We start from the raw sequence: 5,942 nt of genomic DNA, 5'->3' as shown, positions 1-5,942 counted from the left end.
TTGTTATTCAGTAACCAACATTTAATACGGCAAATCCTTCTAAAATAACTACATTACACATGCTTTACACTCACGTTGCTTACAGAGTTAATATTTATACAAACGCTTGCTCGTTTGTGCAACACCTAAATTCTTAGCAGGAGGTGCAACGTCGTAACGTGGCAGAATTTAGCTCAATTTCTATGCAGAAAATTCTATGAAAATTCACAAGGGGGGTGTTGTTCTTGTAATTGGACAGGTGCACCTTCTGCGTGCGTGGCATTTCTACTGCGGCTCATTTGCATATAAATAAGCATCCCTGAAAGACCCTCAAAAGGCGATTCAAATGCCACACTTTACATTTTTATGAGTAAAATCCAATTATCACAAGCAATTATCGAGTCAGCTAGATAAGGGATTTGTTATTAAAATTTTACAGCCATGGAGCGTGGTTCGTTGTAATATAAAACGCTAATAAAAAATACTTTGAACGAAATAATCAAAACATTTTTATTTAAAATTTTATGAAACAGTTTGAAATAGAACTCTGAAAATACCGAAGTACGAGTACACAAGTACAATAAAAACAGATAAAACAGGTTTATTTACATTGAATATATATCCCAGGACATACATATCTAGTCCTTTGCACACATAATCTGGTGATACATTAGTCTGTGTGCTCACGCCCTCGTATTTAGGGTGGACGTGGAACAAGTTATAAGAATAAAACCACTTGGATATTATCATTTCTTCATAATAAACTCAAAAAAGCACTATGTAAGTTGCAAATTAAACTCAACCTGTAAGTAATGCGCCAGCGACTTACATTTACAAAGTTTCTGTAAACACTATTTTATTCCGAATCGGTTTAAAGGTAAGAATACTAACAAGTACTGAATAAAGAGTAGACTTAACATAGAGACTCTACAGTCTACACCAAAGTATAAAGTTAAATTAAAATATGTTTTTCATTTAACCGTTTTAATAGTGAAGAAAAACATCGTGGAAACTGTCATGTTGAAGATTCAAGAGTTCGAGAATATGTGACATCTACCAACCCCTGTTATGCCCTCGTGCTGGACTATGGCCTGAACCCTCAAAGGAGGCCCGTTTCATTACAGTTGGTACATATATGGGCTAATGATGATGAGTCATAACATACGCCAGCCCATTGTTTTATAAAAATATATGAGTAAATCGTAGTCCGCTCATGCGAAACACCACACAATGATTGCATAGAGGGATGCAGCGTCCGTCGCGCCGGTCACCGCAAGGCTGACGTGGCATGCGACATAGCAGATATATACATTTATTAAATACCCACAGTTACAACAGCTGCACAAATTTATTTTGTATGAACCTTTTGGTAACTTCTGAAAGTGTGCATTTTCACGTTAATCTGTTGATGAGGTTTTGTTTATTGTGGTATACACAAATAGGATAAACAATAAGGTTTATGGTATAATATAAATTACATACGTAGATCCTTTTCTCTGTTCTTCTTTGTTATGCAGCTATGTTGGATTATGTAAATACTGTTTTCTTCTGTTTAAAATATTATCGCAAAATTAACACTTTTTTGCGTTGGGGATTAAAAGAATTAATAACAGTTAATAGTAAAGAAGTGAAGACCATCATTTGCTGTTGATATTATTAGTTATCCCGAAAGAAATTTAAATTGATTATTTTCATTTCTTAATCATCTTTATAAAAAGTAAAAAATAGGGTCATATTACATAGACATAATAATTATGTCTTAAAAAGTGAAAATGTTACATAATGTCCGAGTATTCTTTATATTTAAGCGTGTGTGTTTGTATGAGTGTCAATAATCGATTAAAGCATTGCGATTCTGATCTTGTCATCATAAATGTTGTATCTTTCTTAAGGATTAGATAGAAAGTCTCTTCAAATAATTTAGAAATATAATATGTATCATGTAAGTACGTATTCCAGTCCCATTTTGGCAAGATAAAATGTTTGAATTTAACTGACGTTGCCTTATATTGTACAACTTATTAGGTACATCTTGCGGGATAGAAAGCGAATATTATCAAATATGATTGCAGGGAAAACTTCCGACATAATAACTTGATATATTGGTAGAAGGAATAAAAAAGTTTCCCGTATCTGTGGGACCAGTCGGTAGCTTTGTTAGAGCTGTAAGTATGTAAGAATGATTTACGCAACTTGTGAAAACTTTATAATAGTATCTCCTTTACTATTTGTCATATCTTTCTTGCTTTTTTTATTATAGTGAGGTTGTACATATCTAATGTGTATTCTATAGTTATAACAAGATATTTTTTTAACCAACGTTCCCAAAAACGAAGGAGGATTTCTGTTCCATATTTTTTTTTTTTGGTTTTTGATAACTCCGGGGGTTTTTAAACTAATTGATTTTGTTATTTTCGTATTTAATAGGAAATTTTTACAATGTCCTATTTTAGAAACTGGGGTTTTATCTCGTACTCCAGAAACGTTAATGACCGTTTTATATAGTGCTAAATAGAATACGTATAATGTACTATATTGTTCTAAGCTATATTCTATGACCCTTCATGTCTGTTTTCGTCAAGAGGTTCAATATTTTGTTTGAAAAAACATCAAACATTTTCGTTATCCATTTACATAAAATTTTGATTTTTAAATTAAGTAGGTATAGGGTATTTGTTGATTTAGAAGACGTAGAGACTGACTGGATTTTAAATTTTTTGATTTACGAATGAAGTATAAATATAATCGCAATTTGCACGTAAAAATAAAGCAATAAATAGTAAAAGGATTTGTAATAAACCGATGCGGTTAACGCAACCAAATACGCGCAAGTGTGCATTAAAACAATTGATTTAAAACATTTATATTTATTGCGGCATTAAACTCATAAAGGCGAACGTTAATATGAATATTTATTCAAATTGGTACTCATTTTTGGTTGGCGCTGAATTTTATCAGGAAAGTAATATGTGTAATAGCATTAAATGTATACAGCTGAAAATGCTTGTGTAAGAGAAATTCAGTCGAACAATAAAAACATTTTGTCGCCTTTAAGCCTGACTCTAACGTACACTGAATTTGGCGTGAATTACTTCCGATACGATCCACTGCTCCGTATATTCAAACGTTCTTGTACTATCTACATACATAACGAGCGATGAATTGTAGAACATTTCTACGGTCGTGGGTTGGAGGTAATTTGGATTTGCAGTCAGTGATAAAAGCGTTTGGTAAACAAAGGTGCCGGTCGCTGCCAACGCGCTGAGTAGCGAAATTTGAAATTTTATATCGGTCATAAAAGTGAGGGTTACATTTGGCGACGTTTAGCTCTGTTTATATTGTTCGCTAATGAATGCAGCCTTCCATGTTTTATTATCCACTTAAGTTCGTATGAGGTTATATTATCATTGCATTCGGCAACCAAATAAGCCGTGTTAATTACCCCAATTATTGGCTAATTAAAAGCGGTTTAAAGATTTATTGACGGTGCAATGTTAAAACTGTGTGGTATGTTGTTTCTTTTTGTAATGACAACCGATTTTATTTTGATGGTATGAAATGACATAAATTAATTAAGGATGCCATAGCTTAATGGGTTCACGACATTTAGGGCAAGAGACATTTTATTCTTTTTTGGATTTGCTCATTAATATATCAGTTGCTTTAAAATGATTTAACAAGTTAAAAGTTTTTTTACAGATAATTGAAAGGCACTACATATTCTATACATATATTATATTTTGTCATATATTATATTCTGTATGGTATTCATAGCATTGATAATCAATTTAACATAAATTGGCAAGGCCTTAATATAAGTATCGATTATCTGAAACTTGATTCACATCCATATAACATAAATGATAATGTTATTTCACAAATTTATCACCAGTAATAATAAATTTATGAGTATTTCCACCTTAACGTATTCTAAATTTAAACAAAGCTTTGCAACAAAGCATAACATAGTTGCAAATTGCAATATATTTTATTGCGGGCTTTTACATTAAAATTCGCGTCGGTCGCGAAACAGCCGCCTGTGGGACATTGATCTACTCTTCCCGAAGTCCCGTCGAACTATGCAAATTTTAGTTAACACTTTGTACAAACGCTCTCTCGCAAATTATTCCCAGCCAGCATACCGCAACCGTTTCGATTTTTCCCTGTTTTTGGTAGTTCTGTTTTGGAAATAGAAAATGTACCTTCGTAAAGTTAGATTGTACGTAATTGTGCAAAAAACATGAATTATTAAGATTCATATATATAATGTAATTTGAATATCGATTTAATCTATGGTTGCATGTAATGAAGCATAAATAAATGCTATAATGCTTGTATAATATTTCAATAATTTTGAGGCAGACTGACGTGATCTGTATACTTTTTATTATATCTCATATTATTAAATTTATACTGTAACAGGTTTTGAAACACATTCATATAGAGTACGTTAAGGTTTTCCATAACTATATATAACTCATATATTACAAATCAAGTATCATGTAATACAAAAGTATAAAATAAATACGCTCCGAAAACAGTACCGTCTTTACCATAAGGGCACAAGGGGCCAGTGCCCAGGGCCCCCTTCCACAGAGGGCCCCGAAGGGCCGACAATTTCTCTCACATTTAATCTCAAAATACTCATTACACTTTTCTCAATGCCCGAATATCGATTATTTTTAGATTTATTCGAATCAATATATTTATATTAATTTGAGTGACATCAAGCCTACAGGGTCTCGGTTGTGTGCGGTATATAGACACGGTAGCTTCTAGCTAAATTTAAACTTAGTGCGCTTTTTGGCTGTACTAAAGGGCTGTTTTTGGTCACTCAAGTAATTGTCTGGTAAGTTATATAACTTACCAGACAATTACTTGAGTTTATAAATTTTATAATCTAGAGTCTAATGTCTATTTTCAACTTACATATCATTTGATTTTTTATTCAGTTATTCAGTAATTTAAAAGTATTTCTGAACGCATCCTACCTAATTTACTAAGAACACTATCTAGCGATCATCCATGCAAACCGCTCCAATGCCAAATTCAAGCGACCATAAAAAATGTCGATTTTGTCTATGGTTGGGCCCCGGATAAATTATGAAAAACTTTCAGTCGAAACTTTTTACCTAAAGTTATTACTCAATATATTACTTATTTTCATAGAAGTGTCGTGATTTAATTTTGTTTAAAGTAATTTGGGTAAAATTAATAGAACTATTGATTTGTTCGTTTAAATATTATTTCATTATGTCGAAAAGAACATATCTAAGTGGTTCACAAAAGAGAAAAAAAGTTTTAGTTCAAAAAGAAATCACGGAAAAACCTAAAAATCATTAATTATATTAGATTAGATTACCCATTATAAAGCAGATCACAGTAAAAAAATGTATTTCACTTCCTTTACATTCCAAAAGGGCCCCAAATTCTTGTGTGCCCAAGGGCCCCAGCACAGTCTAAGACGGCCCTGTCCGAAAATCGAAAACCAACATTTTCACAAACGTACCATACAACTGTGCAAAACTATTCTGGAAGGATTCAAAATTAATGCAATTTAACCCAAAGTTAATAATTAACACTATGTATGTACTTGTCTTGTCTGAAACTTGCTATGGTTCAATATTTGTCTTTGCTTGTTGGAGTTCCGTCCACGAATAGTTATTACCTCCCCGAACTTAGTTTTGTTTGCTGCCATAATATTGAATTACGCTAATACCACGCGTTTGAAATAATCAGTGTCATAGTCTGTTTAGATTTAGTGCTAGGAAAATAATTTAAAAAAGGAATAGAAAATAAAAAATTCAATCATATTATTATACTGAAACAAAACGTTAAAATTTATATCATATACTAAGTAAAATCGACAGGCGAACAAGTATTAAATATACATAGTCTGGCCATAAATACTGTTACACTTAATTATAAAAAAATATTACATTTGAATTTCGAATCTGTCATTT

Source organism: Zerene cesonia, chromosome 16, assembly GCF_012273895.1.
Source record: "Zerene cesonia ecotype Mississippi chromosome 16, Zerene_cesonia_1.1, whole genome shotgun sequence".
Lineage (NCBI taxonomy): Eukaryota > Metazoa > Arthropoda > Insecta > Lepidoptera > Pieridae > Zerene > Zerene cesonia.
The sequence above is the reverse complement of the archived record's forward strand: the minus strand, read 5'-3'. Positions refer to the sequence as shown.